The sequence below is a fragment of the Elaeis guineensis genome, chromosome 4 (assembly GCF_000442705.2).
Source record: "Elaeis guineensis isolate ETL-2024a chromosome 4, EG11, whole genome shotgun sequence".
In the NCBI taxonomy this organism is placed as follows: domain Eukaryota; kingdom Viridiplantae; phylum Streptophyta; class Magnoliopsida; order Arecales; family Arecaceae; genus Elaeis; species Elaeis guineensis.
In genome coordinates this window covers 105188626-105211496 of record NC_025996.2, presented here as the reverse complement: position 1 = coordinate 105211496, position 22871 = coordinate 105188626, and the positions used below count along the sequence as shown (strand labels likewise).

General features: G+C 36.9%; 1 non-coding gene across 1 annotated transcript; it reads left to right on the top strand.

The window, feature by feature from the left end:
- The first annotated feature begins 20973 nt into the window (after nt 1-20973).
- Nucleotides 20974-21079, top strand: LOC140857606 (small nucleolar RNA R71). Its single transcript, XR_012141097.1, has one exon. It is a non-coding gene; the product is annotated as a small nucleolar RNA R71 (small nucleolar RNA).
- The last annotated feature ends 1792 nt before the right edge of the window (nt 21080-22871 follow it).

Genomic DNA, 22871 nt, shown 5'->3' with positions numbered 1-22871 from the left:
GTCCTCTTAACCAAGGAGTGTGGTGACACTGACATAGCATACAGGTGAGATGTAGGAGTACATCATCACTGAACAAGTGACTCACCTGCTGAGCATTCTGCTGTCAAGAGCTGCTCATAAAATATATGAATATAAGTATCCTTCATACCTGAGATCATCATAGTGACTTGCAAGCAACTCACCGTGCTTTGGTGTCGGACTATCTGGATTTCTAATGTAGTGACGAAAGGCTACAGGGTACAGTCAAGTACTTTCAAAGTCTATGTATGGATCAAGATGGAATTGACTCCTCCAGATTATTGGTGTTGATTTATCGCTATATTTCAATTTAACAAAATATTGGCCAGGATAATCCATGAGATAGATTTGAAAGGTTAAAATATAATGCGGATAAAGCAATCTCTGCTGACAGTTAACTTGAGACCATCCTAGAGCATTCAAGGTCAAAAGGATGAATTATGCGATAACTATGTGTATGAGTTCTGAAATATTTTTTTACGATAATTTGACCTATTTAGACATCAGAAACCATTGCTAGATGGTATCTCGATTGATACAGGAATTGATTCCTGTGCTACTGGCTTAGTGTTTGAACCTATGGAGTCACGCACATAAGTCAGACAAGGTAAAAAAGAATTGGTCTATGTTTATATGTCCAATTTGGAAGTACTTTACTTGATTAAATATATAAACTAACTTAATTGAGAATTAAGTTATGAGTCAAATAGAATTGAAGAGTTGACTATGTCTAGCTAGCACTACACATGAAGTTTAAGTTCGATCCTGAGGATGAACAGTTTCTGATCTTTGATCATAGAGCATATGAAAGATTGAATTTAAGTGCTAATTAATTTTAGATTATATCTGAATTAATTAGACTTAATTGGATCCAAAATCTAAGTTAGACTTGGTACAAAAATCCTAAAGAGTTTGGGATTGACAGCCTTTCAAAATTATTTCGAACAAGCTTTGAATTAAATTCAATCGGATCCGTTTTGATAAGATATGAGAATTCTCACTTACACTGAGATTCTCCTCTTATGTGGGCTGACCAACACCTAGAATGGTGCTAGTTTGGGGCATCCCTTGTGGGTGAGGGAGTGGGTACAAATTGATTGTCATATATGATGGTAATTCTATCTCATGTAGGAATTCTTCTTTCATGAGTATTGGACTGATTCAAATCAGATTTAAGTTAGGACTCTTATATTTATTGGGTCATGAGAATCATCTATAAATAGAGAGGGTCTCTACCAATGGATGCATAACAAACAAATCAGATTGAGAGAAGAAAGAAAGAGAGAGAGGTGTAAGAAGAGAGAGAGGTCCCTTCTTCTCCTTGACCCTCTCATCTTGTGTCCGCCCCACTTCCCTTAGGTATTGATCCATCTTGGGCATCCCACCTATTGGTGTGAGATGTCACACCAACACATCTCCTCTCTCATTTGATTGGATTGCGATGGCAATTGGATTGGAGTTCATCCTGCATTCCTGCAGCATCTGGCGTGCATGCGAAGTAGAAGGTCTATACTTCTAGGTCTCCGTGAAGGTTTATATCAGATTATTTAAGATTTGATCTCTGATTTTATAGCTATTCAGGTAAGAATTTGATCTTTAACCATGTAGATGAATAGAAAAATTTTTAGATGCAACCTGTGCCTTCTGAAGAGAAACTATTTTCCTTCCCTTCATTTTGGACTCTAGATTTAAATCCGAATTCAAACCTTTTGAACTCAAAACTTAAACCAACCAAATCCTAATCCAAAAGGGATCAGAAGTGGGCATTAAACATCATTTGGGTGAGAGAAAATCTATGCAAAAAATCTTTTTTCATGTGAAGAAAGAAATGGCGCAGAGAAGAGTGACGCAAGGGTTGTCCAATTCGAATTCAAATTCGAATTCTTATCTAATTAGGCTCTCGACCCAATCAAATTAAGTTAGACCCAATTAGATCATCTAATCTAATTAGATAATAAATGATCTTGATTAAATCCTAATCAAATTAGAAATTAATCGGGCTCAAATCAGAAATCGAATCTTCTTAGCGATTAGGTCATCTCATAACCTAATCAGGTCAAATCAAATTGAATCTAATTCAATTAGATTTAATCCAAACCTTAATACTCAATCAAATTAAGCTAATTAATAATTTAATAACTAATTAATCTTCTTATAATTTATCAATAATTAATAAATTAATTTATTGTAACTTTTGTACAGGGTTAATCATCAATCGAATTGACTATTATACCTTAAAATAATTCTTAATCGTCGCTCAGCCATATGATCAGTCAAATTTTTTTTTTGAGCATGATCCCTTAGGTTTGAACCTAAGCTAGTAGTGTAGGAATAATCTTCCTATACCAATCAAAGTGATCATCTAGTAATGATATCCGATATTTGGATAGGTCGAAAGATTGCAAAGCAACATTCAAAAACCTATTGGCATATAGTTACCATATAATTTATTCCTTTGACTCTAATGCTCAAGGTGACCAAAAGGTTTAATTGTCAACCCTAAAAAAGTCATCCATATTGTATTTCAACTTTTCAAATCCATCACATAGATTACTTCGATCGAGGTTTTATTGAATTAAAACATACTGATACATTAACTCCTACTTATTCAGAGGGGTCAATTCAATCTTGACTCACACACGGATTTCGCAAGTACTTGACTGTGCCCAGAAATCTTTCATTACTAAATTAGAAATTCAGATAGTCTAGTACTAGAGCACAGTGAGTTGCTTATATGTCCCATAGAGATCTCAGATCAGAGGGACACTTATACCCATATCCTTCACGAGCTACTCTTGACAGTAGAGTGCTCAACAGTTGATCACGTTCAGTGAGATATACTCCTACATCTCACTTGCATGCCATGTCAGTATCTCCACACTCCTTTGTTAACCGGACAACCAATGTATATGACACACAATGACCTACCCTTGATATAGCTATCATCCTAATAATAGTATATCATTTGGTTGTAAACTAGATTTAAGGACTAAATTATATATCCCCCTATATCGATTTAAATAGTCCTAAGGACTTCATCACAAAATAAGAGTTTAAATAAGATGTACACAGAGTGATGAAAAAATTAAATAATATTTATTAATTTAATAACTTATATACAATTACAATGATTAGCACAACTATCAATAGACTGATGATTGGCTTTAGGATATAATTTTCAATAATTCCCACATAGACTAAAGCCAATCGATACAGTATCGTATACCCATCTTTGATTTATAATCTTCGAATTTCTTGACATCGAGGGCTTTAGTAAATGGGTCGGTCAGGTTCTTCTTTTCATTGATCATCTGAAGCTCAACATCACCTAAATAAATGATCTCTCGGATCAGGTGGTAGCAGTGCAGAATGTACTTGGTTCACTAATGTGACTTCAGTTTCTTTGCTTGAGCAATGGCACCAGTGCTATTACAGTACAACAACATGGGGCCATCCAAGAAGGGTGCCACTCCGAGCTCGTGGATGAACTTCCATAACCACATAGCTTTCTTCAAAGTATTGGATGTCGTGATACATTCTGCCTCATAAGTAGAGTCGGCCACGGTGTGCTGCTTAAAATTTTTCTAGCTGACTGCTCCACCATTCAGGATATAAATGTATCCCGACACGCTCTTGCTGTCATCATGATCTGACTGAAGACTAGTCTGTAAACCTCACAAGTTTTAAGTTAGTTTCTCCATAGATAAGCCACAGATCCTTAGTATTTTTCAAATACTTAAGGATGGTCTTTACGACCTTCCAATGGTTCTCACCTGGATTGGATTGGTATCTGCTCACTACCCCTAGTGAGTATGCCACCTTCGATCTCGTATATATCATGGCATACATAATAGATCCCACTGCTGAAGTATATAAAATTTTATTCATATGCTCTCTCTCTTGGGGAGTTATCGGACAATCATTCTTTAAGAGAGAAATTTTTTGATCTATGGAAAGATAGCCTTTCTTGAAATTCTCCATGCTGAACTGTTTTAGTACAGTATCAATGTACATGACTGGGATAATTCAAGAAACCTTTTAGACATATCTTTATAGATCTTCATCCTGAAGATGTAGGATACTTCTCCCAAGTCTTTCATAGAGAATTGTGATGACAACCAAACCTTTATTTTCTATAATACAGGGATGTCATTTTCAATTAAAAGAATATCATCCATATACAAAATAAAAAATACTATCACAGAGTTATTAATCCACTTGTATATGTAGGGTTCTTCTCCATTCTTAATGAAACCATACGTTTTGATTATTTTATCATAATGCATGTTCCAACTTCGAGATGTCTACTTAAGTCCATAAATAGAACTCTGAAGCTTGCACACCTTATACTTATTTGTGGATATAAAATTTTCAGGTTGTATCATATACACCTCTTCTTTCAGCTTCATATTTAGGAAGATTATTTTTACATCCATTTGCTAGATTTCATAATCTAGATGTCCTGCTATTGCAAGTATGATCTGAATGGATTTGAACATTGTCATAAAAGAAAATATCTCATCATAGTCTATACCATAACATTGACAGTAACCCCTGGCAACTAGATGGGCTTTATAGGTCTCCACCTTTTCATCTGTGTCCTTCTTCTTTTTGAAGATCCACTTACACCCTATAGGTTTTACCTCTTTAGGTGGGTCAACTAATATCCATACATCATTGACCTTCATAAACTCCATTTTGGATTTCATGGCTTGTAGCTACTTATCAAAGTTAGACCTCTACATCACATCTATGTAGGTGATCAGATCCTCGTGGTTCTCATCGAGTTCAACTAGATCACCATCTCAGAACAAGAAATAGTAGTATATATCTGATTAATGTAGTATTCTATCGAATCTTTTTAAAGATAATTCTATAATAGGTTTCAGATTTGATCTAATCAAATCTAACTCTATGGGTTTACTAGATTGTATCGGTTCTTCTACCGATCAAACTTTATTAAGTTTAATCTTTGAAGCATTAGTTCCTTCTCCAAGGAACCTCTTTTCTAAAAAGACTGTCCTATTATTAGCAAACATTTTTTGTTCATCAACAAGATAGAAGTAATACCCCTTGATCTCTTTTGGGTACCCTACAAATAGACACTTGTCAGACCTAGGTCTAAGCTTATCAGTTTTTAAACATTTGACATAAGCTGAACACCCTCAAACCCTAAGGTGAAAGAGTATCGGCTTACGCCTTATCCACATCTTATATGGTGTCTTACTTATGGACTTACTCAGAACTTTATTTAAAATATTATAAGCCAACTCAAGTGTATATCTCCAAAAGAAGATCGGTAGACTTGCAAAGCCCATTATGGATTGAACCTTGTCTAATAGGGTTCGATTCCTTCTTTTCGACACATCATTATGCTGTGGTTTTCCAGAAGGGATCCATTACGAGAGAATCCCATTCTCTTCTAAGTATGTCAAAAACTCACTGGAGGGTAATTCACCTTTTCGATCGGATCAAAGAATTTTATTACTCTTTTTAGTTTATTTCTCTACTTTATTATAGAATCATTTGAACATTTCAAATGATTTTGACTTATGTGTCATTAAATAGACGTGCTCATATCTCGATAGGTTATCTATAAACGTAATGAAATAATAATATCCATATCTAGCACTCATGTTCATGGATCCACATACATCAGTATGTATCAAACCTAAAACTTCACTGGCTCACTTACCTTTTCCAGTAAAAGGTGATTTGATCATTGTTTCAAGTAAACAGGACTCATAGATTGGAAGTGATTCACAATCGCTTACTTCGAAGATTTCCTCTTGAGTCAATCTGTTTATTCTATTCTTATTAATATGACCCAACCTATAGTGCCAAAGATAGATGTCAATGACATCACAAATTCTAGGATATTTGCTAGACGTGTAGATTACACTAACAGATTGTGAAAATATATAAATTTTACTATTCAGTTGTTCATTCATCACATTAACACCATTCATAATGATAGTAAATTATTTTTTTTATTAAAATTTTATAATTGTACATGGCCAAAAGACCTACAGAAATAATATTCAATAAAAAAGAAAGACAAAAGTGACATTCACTAAGAATAATTACATTGGACTAGAAAACAAGCTTAATAATCCCTAATGCTAGAACTGAAACTGATCTTCCATCTCCAATATTAAAGAATTTTCATCTTCATCAAATCTCCTCTGACCTACAGACCCTACAATGAATTATAAATATTAAAAAAAATTTATTATCTAATACCTAGATAGTAGAATCACAAATCGAGAAATTATAAGGTGTTATCATATAATTATCTTGTCCAGCAATAGCTTGCTTCTTTCTCAGCCTGTTCAGATACAGAAAGGCAATATATTGAGGATAGTTCCTCTTCTAGTGCCCTTGCTTCTTGCAGTAGAAGCAATCCGTCTGACTCTAGTCGGACTTGGGTTTCTTGGTCTGATCGGGCTTGGGCACCGAAGCACTTTTCACCTTTTTCTTATTCTTTTTGTTCTTCTTCTCTTTCTTAAAGAATTGATGCCCAAAAAAAGATCCTCCCACCACATTCACCAACTTTTTGTGGAGCTGCTGATCCTTCTCAAAATTTTGCAGCAATCCCAACAAACCATGGTAATTGACTGCAAGTTTTGTCATTCGAAAATGAGTAAGAAAAGAGAGGTAGAATTTAGGCAAAGAGTTCAGAATTGCATTCTTCCCCAGTCGCTCATGCAGAGAAAAACTGAGCTTGCTCAATCGCTCAATCATCTCGATCAAGTATAATACATGATCAGTGACTAACGCTCCTTATCTCATTCGAGCGTTGAAGATTGCACAACTTGTCTTGTACCTCTCAACATCGTTGGACGTGCCAAAAGACTCGTTCAATATTTGTAATATATTCTGAGGCCATGCACTCTCAAATCGATGGCTAAACTCATCATTCATTACTGCCAGCATAATATAATAAATCATAGTTCAGTCGTTGAGCCCCTTCTTATAAGCATCTTGGATCGTACTGCGAGCGTTCAAAGCTGGCTCCTTGGGTGTTAGATCTATCAGCATGTACAAGATCCATTCGTGCTCCAAAATTATTTTCAGCTTTTGATACCAACTATCAAAATTTGGTCCCATCAATTATCACTATCTAGTAGTGATCGGAGTGACAAGGTGTTGGTGAACATAGGTGATTTCATGCATATATTTCGAATTTTTTTTGAATAAATTATAGTGAAAGATAATTAGATTAATCAAATAAATCTAATATGTATATGATCTAATTATCAAATCAACCTACTCTAGGATCTATGATATAATATGTTGCATATAAAATTTGAAAAATATTGAAGATAAAATCAGCATGCATCCATATGAGCAGTAGATCATATCTACTTCTAATCTGAGTTCAGAACATGATACTTGAGCATGGGTCAATGATCATCACTACTGATAGACATAGTAGAGAGGGTCCTCACTAGTTGCTCATAACTGCACATGCATCCGATCTCTATAAAAAATTTACTCGAAGTCCCGATCTGATCGATCTTCTTGAGAGTGCTAGCTCATGCAAAGACTTTCTTCTTGGCTAATTTGGATCATTTCTTCAAATCTCTGAAACTTTTTTAGAGATTGAAGATAAACTTTTGGAGGATATGAAGATGTGGAAGAAAAAAAGAGAAGAAATAACTTTTTTTCATATTTTTTTCTCTTCCCAAACCTTGAGGATCGAAACCTAGAATTCAGCTTTCGTGCTAACCTAAAGAGAGAGAATTCTCCTCCTCTTTTTCACACCATGAACCAATGCCCCAACCCTCTTCATGTGAAGAACTCTTCTTTTGATATCTTACACACACAAAAGAAACTACAAAAGCCCCTTTTATAGATGTGTATGGAGGTGGGGTGAAGAGTCCAAGAGATCATGGACTCTTGATGTGTTGTTGCCCCTACTTAAAAATTTATACCAAAACATGCCAAAAAAATATGGGATGCCCCTTTCCATATTTTTTCATGATAAATCAATTCTCTAGCTAATTTTGTACTAAAAATCTCCTCAAAATGTTACACATATAAGGAGAAAAAAATAATTTGGCGGCAAGGTCTTAGAGATAATGTCAAACATTATCTATATGGTATCCTATTTCAAATCAGATTTGAACATTCCATTTAAAACATGATCCAACCCAAATATAGATGTAAGATAGAGAAGGGAATGGACTCTTTGGCATGAAAAAATCTCATGCAAAAACTATTTGTGCGTGAGGATATATGGCATCAAAGTGGGAGGCGCAAGGGAGAAAAGTCCTATTCCAATAAGGACTCTTAATTTTTTTATTTGAATCCAAACCAAATCACATCTGGTTTAATCCAAATAAAATATACAAAACTCAATCTAACTATATTTATAAATTTTTAATTAAATTTTAATCAAATTAGTAATTTATTGAACCAAAGTACTGATCAAATCAGGGATAATTCTTCCTTAGCGATTAGGTCATCTCATAGCCTAGTTGGGTCAAACCTAATTGAATCCAATTCAATTAGATTTTATTTAATCCTCTTTGCTCAATCAAATTGAGTTAATTAATAATCTAATTACTAATCAATCTTTCATTAATTCACTAACACTTGATAAATTAATTTATTATAACTTTTGTATAAGGTTAACCATCAATCAAATTGATGATTAAGTCCTTGAATGATTCTCAATTATTTATTAGCCACATGATCAGTCAGAAACTTTTTTTGAGTGTAACCCCATAGATTAGACCTAAGCTGATAGCATAGGAATAACTTTCTGAACCAATCGATTTAAGCATCTAGCAATGGTGACCCAATGTCCGGATAAGTTGAATGAAGGTGAAGCAATATTCAAGAACCTATTGGCGTATGGTTACCGTATAATTCATCACTTTGACCCTAATGCTCGAGGATGATCTAGTATTTAACTGTCAATCCTAGATAAGTCATCCACATTGTATTTCAATCTTTTTCAAATCCATCACATGAATTATTGGGGCCCAGATTTTGTTAAATTGAAAGACATTGATACATTAACTCCTACTAATTCGAAGGGGTCAATCCCATCTTGACTCATGCACTGACTTAACAAGTACTTGATTGCACCAAAAACCTTCTGTTACTGAATTAGAAACTCAGTTAGTCAGATACTAAAGTACAGTAAGTTATTTTGCAAGTCATTGTAGTGATCTCAGATCGGAGGGATACTTATACCCATACCCTTTGAGAGCTACCCTTGACAGTAGAGTGCTCTGCAGTTGGTCATGTTCTATGATGATGTACTCCTACATATCACCTACATGCCATACCAGTGTCTCCATACTATTTGATTACGAGGATAATCAATGCATATAGCATACAACGACCTACACTTGATATCGCAAACCAATTTAAGGATTATACATTAAATCCTCCTTTATCGATCAAAATAATTCTAAGAATTTTATCACAACATAGGAGTTCATTAGAAGATGTAATCTTGTGATGTATAAGGCCAAATAACTTTTATTATTTATCAATTCATATATAATTAGCACAATCATCAAACGATTAGCTTTAGGACACATTTTCCAATAACTCTGACTTGAACTAAAGCCAATCAGTATAGTATCATATACCCATCTTCGATTTATCATCTCAGAACTCTTAGATACCGAGGCTTTAGTAAATGAGTTGGTCACATTCTTCTTTCCATTGATCTTCTAAAGTTCGACGTCACCTTAGCAGATTTTCTGAATAAGATGATAGTGATACAAAATGCCTGGTAAGCTAATGGGACTTTGGCTCCTTGACATAAGTTATGGCTCAGGTGCTGTACAATACAGTAGAACCATCATCGAAGGGTGCCACTCCTAGCTTGCTAGTGAACCTGTACAATCACATAGCTTCCTTGCAAGCATCGAATGCTGCAATACATGAAGAAAAAATTACCTTTTTTCTTTATAGGATCTTTCAGAATTCATCAAATCTGGGATGAAATTTTAGATCTAATGTCTGTTAGATCTAATTTTGTTATCTGATATTTAAAATATAAAATTAAATCTAAAAGTATGAGAAGTATAGACATACCTCAAGGGCAATCTGATTACCCTGTAGATGATCTCAGCACAGCTCAAGGTTCTGATGTAGCCACGCAAACGCCTAGCCTCTACCGATATCCATTCGAGTAGGACCTAGAATGTCTTCTCTTTGCAAATCTATGCTCTAAAAATTAGATCTCTATTTGATTTGAAAGTGCTTCAGAACTGCTTCTGAAGTTGGAGCAGCAGCCTGTCGAAGATGTCCTGCAGCCTTCTTGTTCCAGGCATCACCACGCTTTTTCCATGCACCAGATGAATGTCCAACTCCTTGGATGTGAAGAGGGGAGATAGGAGAGTAGGAAGGACATGGAGAAGAAGAGAGGGAGAGGCAGATATTGGGTTTGGTGCATAAAACAACTTCATCCTAAAACCTTAGGCGCAGAAGGGTTTATATAAACCCTGTATGCTGTGCAGTGCCACATCATTCAACCAATCAAAAAATTTTAATAAATTTTGGAAAAATTTTGATTGGTTGCTTGATGTCATCTGATCATATCAGATAAAAACCCAAGCCTCTATCTCAAAGTTTGCACCAACACTAGATAAGGACAAAGAGAGGTTGGTGCAAAAGAGTCCAATCTTATCAAGACTCTCCAACCTTATCCACTTGAGGCACCCACTTAATCCAATTGGGCTCGCACCATAATCTGATTATGATGCTTAATTTGATATGGTTTGGCTCCACAAAAATCCTCCAATAAGCTCTTGGCAATTGGCCTTCAATTTAAGACCCATATGTCAACTTTTGACAAATATCCTAAAATAAAATTGGCAGGTGACAGGAATTAGCAGGTGCTTGTCTTAAATTTATCTCATGAATTAAGATAAGACTTTTTTGAGCTGAAAAAGCTTCATTTCGATTGAGAAAAATCTTTTCAAGATTCTCTGGATGAGTCAAATCACATTTGGCTCAGTAGAGACAGAAAAGATTACACGAGGGGAAAGTTAGGCTCAATCATGTGCTAGCATGATTTCCTTGAACCTAATTGGATCTTATCCAAATCAATTGGGTTAGCCCAATTGATGACATCCAAACTCTAACTCTTATTTGTGTGACCCAATTAGATTCAATTCTGTATGGTAATGAGACATGTCATGATCTCATCATCGACATCATCGAAACTCCATTCGAGGGATCAAAACTCTTCTGATTCAGACAATTAGAATGATCGATCATCAATATCATTCTAATTGCTCTCAAAATCCATCAGTGACACCTAGCAGTATGTGGTGGCAACCCATCAGAACTGAAGATGAACCTCTCAGTGCAGCTACCTGTGTGATTGAGTTCCTTTATCATGAGTCCTGACTGAATTAGGGTTAAGGTGAACTCGTCAAACCCAACATCAATCATCTGAATCAGTCGATTGATCCGAGTCCGATGTGAAACACCAATGGAAAATTTATTTTTCATTATTTCACTCTGCCATGGCCATGGGCTTAAGGACTCGATCTTTCGATCATCATAGGACTACTCTTCTCATCTACCGAGGTTGATAGATCCCATCTTGGTGCGACCTAGTTCTTACAATGAATATGCTACAGCCAACATACACCTCAGAGTTTCGAATGGCTAGGAGACCGAGTTATGGTGTAGTCAAACTATAACACACTCAAGGTGAACTGTCGGTGCACCTCAGGTCAAAGAACTAGACACACAACTACTGCATCGAGCTAGTCATCGACGAGAAGGTAGACTTCCTTATGACTGCTCGAGGTGGTCACGCTCAGTACTCTCGTTCTCAACAAATATCTGTACTCTCGCTCCAGTGTCTCCACACCGTAGACTCAAGATACATCTATTCTAAAGAAGCGATCGTACACCAACCTTTCGGATCGATCACCATCCTCGTGATGATTTTATGATCAGGAGCTGTTTATGAGTTAGTTATGTAAATTCATGCCTTAAATTTTCAACTCTTGAAAATATGAATTGACATTCCTACTAACTCAAAGGATGTATCGCAGACACAATGTACACAATGTGATAGAAGAATAATCCATTTATTGATTTATAGTTAAAATTATAAATTTGCTCTTAGATTTGTATAGGAATGTGTCAGCCAATCTGGCATCTAGGGCACACATCTAGCAAACTCCCACTTGACCTAATGCCAATTGGCTACATATCTAAGTCCCATCTTCTCAAGGTGGGCTTCGATCTTTTGCTGGCCTAATGACTTTGTCAGTGGGTCTGCCACATTATCTGTGGAGTCGACTTTCTTAACCTCGACATAATCCTTTTCGAGGTAATCACGGATCAGATGGAATCGCCGCTCGATGTGTTTGGACTTCTGGTGAGACCTTGGCTCCTTAGCTAGGGCTATGGCACCATTATTGTCGTAGTAAAGAGGGATGGCATCCGATGACATCACTCCAAGCTCCGTGGCAAACTTCTTATACTAGAATACATCTTCTGCAGCTTTCGATGCAGCAATATACTCTGCCTCCATGGTGGAATTAGCAATTACCGTCTGCTTGGAACTCTTCCAGCTAACTGCACCATCATTGCAAATGAACAGACTCTCAGATATCGACATTCGATCATCTATATCAGACATAAACTCTGAGTCTGTATATCCCTGAATTTGAAGTTCTCCATTCCCAAAGACTAGCAACATATCCTTAGTCCTTCTCAAGTACTTAAAGATACATTTCATAGAAGTCCAGTGCTCTTCGTCTGGATTCGACTGATATCTGCCTGTGACACTCACAACATGGGCTATATCAGGTCGTGTACATAGCATGGCATACATGAGGCTCCCTATTGTCGAAGCATAAGAGATTTTGCTCATGCATTCAATCTTCTCAGGTGTGCTAGGGCACATCTTCTTAGAGAGATGAATGCCATGTCTAAAAGGTACTAAATCTCTTTTGGAGTTTTTCATGCTAAACCTTTTTAGCACCTCCTCTATGTACATCTTCTGTAAATATCCCAGCATCCTATTTGGTCTATCTCTATAGACCTTAATACCCAGTATAAAGGATGCCTCTCCTAGATCTTTCATAGAGAACTCCTTAGACAACCATATTTTGACTGAGGTCAACATGGGAATATCATTCTCAATTAGGAGGGTGTCATCTACGTACAATACGAGGAAGACAACTGTGCTCCCACTGACCTTTTTGAATACACATGGTTCCTCCTCGTTCTTGATGAAACCAAATATTTTGATCACATCATTGAAATGAGTATTCCAACTTCGAGATGCTTGCTTAAGTCCATAAATGGACCTTTGCAGCTTGCAGATCCTGTGATCATCATCACTGGATATGAAACCAAGCGACTGTTCCATATAGATATCTTCCTCAAGATATCCATTTAAGAATGCCATTTTCATGTTTATCTGTCATATTTCATAATCGAAATAGGCTGCAACAACAAGCAATGTGCGGATGGATTTTAGCATGGCTACGGACGAGAAGGTATCCTGATAGTCAATGCCTTCGTGCTGACTATAACCTTTCGCTACGAGCCTAGTCTTGAATGTCTCCACATTCCCATCTGCACCTATCTTTCTCTTGAAGATCCATTTACACCCATAGGTACAATACCTTCAGGTGGATCTACCAAAATTCAGACTTGGTTTGAGTGCATCGAGTCAATTTCTGATCTCATTGCCTCTAACCATTTTTCAGAATCGATATCTGATATCGCCTCGTCATAGGTCTTGGGATCATCACCATGAACCCCATTTCCCATGAGAAATATTTTCTCTACATCCTCTTGCATAGTACCTAAGTACCTTTCAGGAGGATGAGAAATCCTAGTCGATCTACGAGGTGGAAGAGGTTGTGTTAAGACTGGTTCTAATTGATTTGGTTCCTCAGATTCTTTAGCTCGTTGCTCTTGGGAGATATTCTCCTTGAGCTTATTATTCTTTCGATACCACTATCTTGAATAAACTATTTTTCAAAAAAAATAGCATTTCGACTCACTATCCCATTGTGATCTTTCAGAATATAAAAATGGTATCCTAATGACTCTTTAGGATATCCTATGAACCGAGCTCTAAAAGACTTGAACTCTAACTTGTCCGTCTGCTATCTCTTGACATGAGCTAGACAACCCCAAATTCTGAGATGATTCAGACTTGGCTTCTTACCATGCCATATCTCATACAGTGTGGTAGGAACAGTTTTAGAGGGAACCCTATTCAATACATAAATTGCTGTCACGAGACAATATCCCGAAAGAAATTCAGGGAGGTCCGTGAAGCTCATCATGGAATGGACCATATCTAATAGGGTCTGATTTTTCTGTTCTGAAACTCCATTGAGTTGAGGCATTCTAGGTGGAGTCCATTGAGAGACTATACCATTATCCTTAAGATAGTCTAGGAACTCTCGACTAAGGTATTCACCTCCTTGATCTGATCGAAGAACCCTTTCCTGTTTATTTTTCTACCTCATGTCTGAATTCTTTGAACCTTTCAAAAGCTTCAACTTGTGTTTCATTAGAAATACATATCCGTACCTAGACATATCATCGGTAAAGGTAATGAAGTAGATGTAGTTGCCTCTAGTCGGCACATCAAATGGGCCGCACACATCCGTATGTACTAGGGAAAGTATGTCTGTGGTCCTTTCCCCATGTCCCACAAAAGGAAGCTTGGTCATTTTGCCTTGAAGGCATGATTCACAAACTGGATATGACTCGAAAGTCAACAGACTCAATAGTCTGGATTTCTCTAATTTGTTAATCCTATCTTCTGCTATATGACCTAGCCTTAGGTGCCACAGATACCTATTATTTAGACTATCTCTAGGCCTTTCAATTCCTATGGCATTCACATTTTGCTCAATATTAAATACAGATACATCAACATGTAACTGATAGAGACTGTTAATGACAAAACCATTTGCAACTTTATTATTTTCGTAAAAAATATTACAATGGTCCTTATGAAAGCTAATCACATAGCCTTCTTGTGTTAAACATGAAACAGAAATCAAATTCCTGCTTGCTGCAGGTACATAATAACAGTCTCTTAAAACTAAATCTAATCTTAACGATAATCGCAAAGGGTAGGTTCCCACGGCCATAGCAGCAACTCTTGCTCCATTTTTGATGTGTAGGATCATCTCCCCATCCCTCAGCCTCCTGCTCTCCTCAAGACCCTGCATAGAAGTACACAAATGAGCACTAGAACTAGAGTCAAGCATCCAACTGGATGCAGAAGAAACCGTAAGGTTAGATTCTAAAATGAGCATACCTCCAGAAGGACCATCCTTCTTGTTCGTTATGGTGGCCAGGTACTGAGGACAGTTTCGCTTTCAATGGTCATCTGATTGGTAGTGGAAATATTTTTCCTTATCAACAGCCTTCTTCTTCGATTCTGTCTTCTTCTTCTTGCCATTTACCTTCTGCTTTTTTGCAGACTTCTTTTTCTTTCCAAAAGATTTTCTCTTGGAAGAAGTCCACTCCACAGTAAGAACTGAGCCTTTTGATCCCTTCATAGAAAGCTCAGTCATAACCAGCATGTTCATTAACTCGGCCAAGGTACACTGTATCTTATGCATATGGAAGTTCATGATGAACTGACCATATGCATCGGACAAGGACTGAAAGATCACATCAATCTGAAAATCCTTGTCTAAGATGATATCGAGTTTTTCAAGCTCCTCAAGGTCCTTGATCATTGTCAAACAATGATCTTGGACTGACTGCCCATCATGCATCTTAGCCTTAAAAAGTCTTTGACAGACTTGATACTTGGCCGCACGACTCTATTCACCAAACAACTCTTGCAGGTGAGCCAACATTTGGTGGATAGTCAAAATATTCTCATGCTGACGCTGTAAGTCATCAGACATTGCACCCAACATATAGTACCTTGCTTTGTTATCATCATCCATCCACTTTTCCAGAGACGCTCTCTGTTCAGCAGTCGGACGTGCTGGCATGGCAGGTGGGTCCTGGTCCAAGACATGAGTCAATTTTTTGGAACCCAAAATAATTCTGTAATTCCTCAACCAGTCTTTAAAATTGGATCCAGTCAATCTGTGTGTGTCTAGTATTTTGGTCAGGGGGTTGGAGGTAGACATGTTTCCTGAAGAGAGTCAAAAGTTTCTAGTTAGATTTTGTAATCAAACTTAATCAATTTATTTAGGAGTTTTATTTTTAAACAAATTAGGCTCCCACTATTTTCTCAGATCCCTACACTCCCTTGATGGAGATGTGAAAATCTTCGTGATCAGTGATTTCTAGTGGGTGGTGCGGTCTCACCAACTGGCTCATCACCTCACCTAACAGTTATTGGTGATGGGTCAACCGATGAGTGGACAACACTTGTCCAATGATTCTCTAATCATGGTGCACCCAAAACTTGATCTCTAATTCATGAAGCTCACCATGTCCAGAATATTGCTCCAATCTTTAGTTAAGTCAAACCCACCATTTGCACGAACTAGATTCCTGATTGGGGCCCTCACTGTATCTGAAATATTGAGCCCAATCCATCCTCTAATTCATAGCATCCAATGCTTAATGGACATGGTTGCATCTTCTCGATACAACTAATCCACTGTAACCAGCCGAAAATAATCAACTCCGAGAAGGGCCCGCACATCCATGATGCGTAGTCGTTGATAGCACCAAAAATAACTCTACTCACTACGTAGGTAGGATGAGTCGAGATCGTATCCTCAGGGACCTTGGGCTAAGTTGAGATTGCAAGGTAAAAGAAAGAAGCGTTGTTTTTTGTTTAGAAAATAAATTATCGTAAAATTGAGGTAATTAAAAAATAAAGAGCTCGGGAGTTTTGAATTAATTTGCACTAGCAGAGTTGTATCTCTTTTTTAACTAAATAGATGTGATTAATCTTAGGAAAAATACCTATCTTTTCTCGGCACGCTCCGTACCCGTAGATCATGGTGCGTCTCCGAAAAGACTAGGTACACAACTCTTCTTTCCTTGGCACGCCCCGTATCCGTAGATCACGGCGCGTCTCCGGAAAGTAAAAGTTGTTCCTAATATTAATCTAACAATGAAGCATAAATAAAAGCATATGAAAGGGTGCAAATAAAGAACTCATGACAATTTAAATAAAAAAGCATAATCTTTATTGCATATAAAGAAATACAGAAAAGTTTAGAACAATAAACCATCTCTGTGTCGTTACAAAATTTCTTCTCCACTCCCGAGACTGCTAGCCTAGCTGCTCATGAAGTAGTCCCTTTCTATTCCTCTATGCAAGGCTCTAGAAGAATTTCTGGGCTCCCCCTCCAATGAGAGTACAAAAGTCTTTTTATAGGTGTTAGGAGGGAGGAGTTTTACATGATTTTCCGATGTGGGACTAAAAAAATTACAAATCTTTCAAAATATTTCTAAATATTATTTTTTTCCTTATTTTGAACTTGTCTGCAGTGCGCCCACACCCGCAAGATGCTGCACCCGTGCCTGCGTCAGCGCCCGTCCCGCATCCTCGCCCATCCCGCGCATCCACGCCGCGTCCCACGCGCGTCCCGCGCGTCCACGCCACGTCCCGCGCGCGGGTGTTCACGCGCTGATGTTCACGCGTGCCCAGCATCAATTTTTTTTGAATTCACGTGAACAATTTTTGTATATTCCAAAAAGAAACAAAAATTCCTTCATAATGACATCTATATCCTTTTTGGATTCCTTGCATAGTATCTTCATTTTCTATAATACCGGATGCATCTTTCTTTTATTTTAATTTTATTTTAAGTCCAATTTTCTTCAAACTTGAATCTTTTTGATCTATGAATCGGACTCTTTGTATCGGCGATCACCTTTCCTGTAAAACATAGAAAGAAACATCAAATTCTTAATAAATAAGATAAATTAAATATAATTTTTTAATTTAAAATACTTAAATTAAGTATTTATCACACCCCCCAACTTGAATTTTGCTCGTCTTCGAGTAAAATAGATATATCAGCATTGTGTACCGATTCGGTTTTGAATCAAAAATTAGTTTAGGCATCCCAAAAGGTAGATGATACTTGGTCAGACCATTAAAGAGATATTTCATTGGATTATCAATTTGACCCAATTAGTGGTTGAGTATTAACTAAAGAAATTTCAGAGCTTTTCTTTCACCAACTCCCCACTTTACTCTTTAAATCCTCTAACTTAATGGGAAAGAGGTTTATCATCTTCTTGCAATTTAGTCTCCTTTTTTTTATATATATATATATATACATATAACATTGCCTACCTTTTTACGCGAACCACAACGCTTACTTAGGCGAAAGGGCCCGGTTACTCAGTAGGAGACCAATGTTGTTTTTCTCTCTTTTCTTTTTTTTTTTTTTTTAATTTTTTAATTAATTTTTTTTTTAAGGAGACTTTTTTTTTTTTTTTTTTTTTGCATACCTCGATCTTTTCACCTAATTTTTCATGAAGCAGATTCTTTATTGAGATCAGTAAGAAGAGGGTTGTAGAATCACTCCTAAAATTTGGTCTAGTTCAAACCCTACCATTCATTGGGTTTTCTTAATAATTTATTCCTCAGTATCTCTAAAATTATCTTGACCGTTAATCATTCATTTATTAGGATGCCTAATTGACTCTTGATCAAAATAAAATTTGAATACATAAAACTAATTATTTCTGACCATACTCGAGGATTTGATTAATTCCCCCCCCAACTTAATCTACATTGTCCTCAATGGAGTAGGAAAGCAAAGAAAATAAAAGGAGAGAGTGCACCTGGGATAATTTTGCTTCGGAAGTTGAAGATAGCTTCATTGATTAATAGGCTCTTGTTCTAAATTCCTGCAGCTGCGGTAAAGTAAAAAAAATATGAAATCGTTGGGTTGCCTCCCAACAAGCGCTAAGTTTTATGTCTTCAGCCAGACGTCAAGTTTATTAACAGACTCTTCCATACAGAGTGGTCCTTTATTCTTTAAAAAATGATGATCAGTTAAAACAAAATAGATAAAATTTGGGTTGCCTCCCAAAAAGCGCTAAGTTTTACGTCTTCAGCCAGACGTCATATGCGATAAAACCAACAAAAGATGGGTAATGGCTCATACTTGATTGTCCATGGAGGAGTGGTTTTATCATGTGGTGTATCCAACAATATGTTAACTTCTTTCATATATCCCTTAAAGTCATACACTCCAAAGTGAGCCAAGCAAGTATCTAGGGGTTCAGGTGCTAGAATTGTGGGTGTTGCATCTTCTATAATATCTTCTAGTGTATCTACTTTGAAGCAACTATCCATTGATGGTCCTTGGGAAGCACCAAACACATTCAGTCTCAGTTTCTTATTCCCAAACGATACATCCATGACTCCTGTCCTACAATTGATGCATGCATTCGCCGTAGCTAGGAAAGGTCGTCCTAAGATAATGGGAATTTGTCTGGGATTGCCACTTAATTCCATATCGAGAACCAGAAAATCAACTGGAAAGTAAAACTCATCTACCTTGACCAAGACATCCTCAAGCATTCCACGTGGTTCTTTAATTGATCTGTCGGCTAACTGTAATGTGACTGCTGTGGGTTTCAGTTCTCCGAATCCAAAAAGTTCATATACCGAACTAGGTAAAAGATTCACACTTGCCCCTAAATCTAGAAGAGCTTTTTCAATGTGATAATCTCCTATAACACAGGAAATGATGGGGGCTCCTGGGTCTTTAAGCTTTGGAGGAGTGGCATGCTGGACGACAGAACTAGCCTGTTCAGTGAGATGTACTTTCTTTGGGATTTGTGATCTAGATTTACGTTTTTGGGTGCACAAATCCTTCAAAAATTTGGCATAAGCAGGGACCTGCTTGATTGCGTCTAGAAGGGAAAGATTAATTTGGACTTGCTTAAACAATTCCAACATCTCATCGAGTTTTCCTCCCTTCTTATCTGCAGGAATAGGGGCTTTCAGGGCATCCGGAAATGGGGCTTTAGGCAAGTAAGATGATTCCGGTGCAGTTGGTTCCTTATCTATTTTTAGGTCCTCCTTATTCTTGGGTGATTTGGATTCGGTTAGAGGTTTAGGGTCAGTCTCATTGGTTTTACTAGTGTGTTCAATGACCTTCCCACTTCTCAGAGTCATGATTGATTTGGCATGTTCAGAAAAAGCTTCTGGGGTATTATAACTCTCAATCACAAATTGCCCTCTTGGGTTGCTCTCGGGTTGGCTAGGTAATTTTCCTTCTTTCCTCCTACTGAATGCAGTCGCTAGTTGACCTATTTGGATCTCTAGCTTAGCAATGGATTGTGTGTGGGAGTTAAGGATCTGAGTGTTGACTTCTATTCTTTCTAGTGCTTTCAGGACTTTTTCCTCAAAAGCTGAGCTGTGACCAGTAGTAGACGGTTGAGGAACATTTTGGAATTGATGGTATGGTCCATGCCTATATGTTGGATCCTGATATTGAGGTCGAGGTGTGGCAGGACCAACCACTGGTTGTGGTCTCCAGGAAAAATTTGGATGGTTTCTCCAGCCGGGGTTATACGTGTTCGAATATGGATCGTTTCCTGATCTGCGAGCTTGTTGGACTTGCTGAACCTGTTCGTGCACAAACTCAGGAAATTGGGGTGCGGCTGGGCATTCACTAACAAAATGGTTTGGACTTGCACACAATGCACAAACTTCTTGGATTGGATTAGGTGGAATCGGGGATTGTCCAGTGTTTAGAAGACGATCTAATTTTTGGGACAGTTCATCTACCTTTTGATGGATATCTATGGCATTTCCTACTTCATATATTCCACCTCTTTTTGGGTTTAACATGGGTTTATCTCTAATAGAGGCAGACATATGATGCAATGAATTTTCACTTAAAATTTCAAACAGTTGCCATGCCTCATCCTCACTTTTCAGCATGAATGTCCCACCGCATGATGCATCGACCATTTGTCGATGTCTTTCAGAGAGCCCATCATAAAAACATTGGATTAACTGCCACTTGGGTACAGCATGGTGGGGATATTTTCTAATAAGGTCTTTTAATCTCTCCCATGTTTCATGAAACATTTCTCCATCTAATTGGGAAAAACTAGTTATGGCTTTCCTTATTTGATTAGTTTTTCCTATGGGAAAATATTTCTTGAGAAACTCTCCTTGCAGCTGGTCCCAGGTTGATATAGTCATGGAATCCAAAGTATGTAGCCAGTATTTGGCTTTGTCCTTAAGTGAAAAAGGGAATAATTTCAACCTAAGAGCATCATCGGAGAAGTTATGAATTTTGACAGTTGAGCATATCTCAAGAAATTATTCAAGATGTTTATAAGGGTCTTCATTACTAAGTCCATAAAATGAAGGTAACATTTGGATTATACTGGACTTAATTTCATATTGAGTGGCCTCCACAGGGGGTACTTGAATACAAGGAGAGTAGGTATATGTGGAAGGAGTAAAGTACTCCTTCAATTGCTTGGGTGGATCATTCTCCTGATTTCGGTCCATCTTTTTATGTCTGTTGGCTCTAAAGGTTCTTTCTATTTCTGGATCAAAAGGTTGGATTTCTGGTCGTAACGATCTACGGCCAAGCATACACCTTACAATTATACTGTAGAGCACACACAAAATTTTTTTTTTTTTTTTTTATAATATATATTTTTATAATAAAGTGAGAAAAGAATGAAGAAAATCTAAAGAGAAGAACCTAAGAATCTTAAATCTATGAAAAGGAAGAAATTAATTAATGTTTAGATGTTAATTGCAATCAACTTAAACAATCATAGACTCTCTATCCTACGGTTAACTTAGATCTAGACAGCTCCTAACTTTCAAGATTGCTTTTGAGCACTCCAAGCTCAAAACTGACTAACTGACTCGGCCAGGTAAGCGTAAGATGTGGGAGGTTCCCTGCTCGTTGCTTTCCTTAGACACCAACTAAGTTGGCCAGGTCAGTCAACGGAACCAATTGAAAATCACTTTCTTTAACCACTTGCCTTAGACACCGAGCAATTAACCAATCCGCACTCGGTTCAACTCTAGAGCTTTCTTATCCTATTGAGCTCAAAATTCCTAGGGCTGACGTATAGTTGATTTTAAATTAAGGTCTAGGTTATGCAAATGCATGGGAGTGATTTGTGGGCCAAGGAAGGGTGATCAAATCCCCACCTTATCTGGTTAATGGGTTATTGCCCTTAAGATTAATTATGGAGATGCAATGCAAAGAAACAAGGTGTCCAATCAAGTTAGAAATTTTTATATTTGAGGTTACGCTATTTTAGTTAAGTGTTATGAAATGTCAGTGGTTTTTTTTTTTTTTTATATATAATTTTATCTTTTTATATTTTTTTTTTTAATTTTTTTTTTAGTTTTGCAAGAGAATAAATTTAAGTGATTAAGTCTAAAAAGCAATAAATTACTGGGCTATGAAAAGTAGCAAATTATTCTAAGCAGCAAAATTCTAAATAGTAAATTAGTTATGCAAGGTAATTCTGTAATTATGCAAATAAGATTATCTAGCTAGAAAGCACTGAAAAAAATTTAAAACGAGAAATAAAAACTGAAAAGTTTTTTTTTTTTTTTTCAAAAAAAAATTTTTTTTTTATTTTTTTAATTCAACCGTGCCAAGATCCCCGACAACGGTGCCAAAATTTGATGCGTAGTCGTTGATAGCACCAAAAATAACTCTACTCACTACGTAGGTAGGATGAGTCGAGATCGTATCCTCAGGACCTTGGGCTAAGTTGAGATTGCAAGGTAAAAGAAAGAAGCGTTGTTTTTTATTTAGAAAATAAATTATCGTAAAATTGAGGTAATTAAAAAATAAAGAGCTCGGGAGTTTTGAATTAATTTGCACTAGCAGAGTTGTATCTCTTTTTTAACTAAATAGATGTGATTAATCTTAAGAAAAATA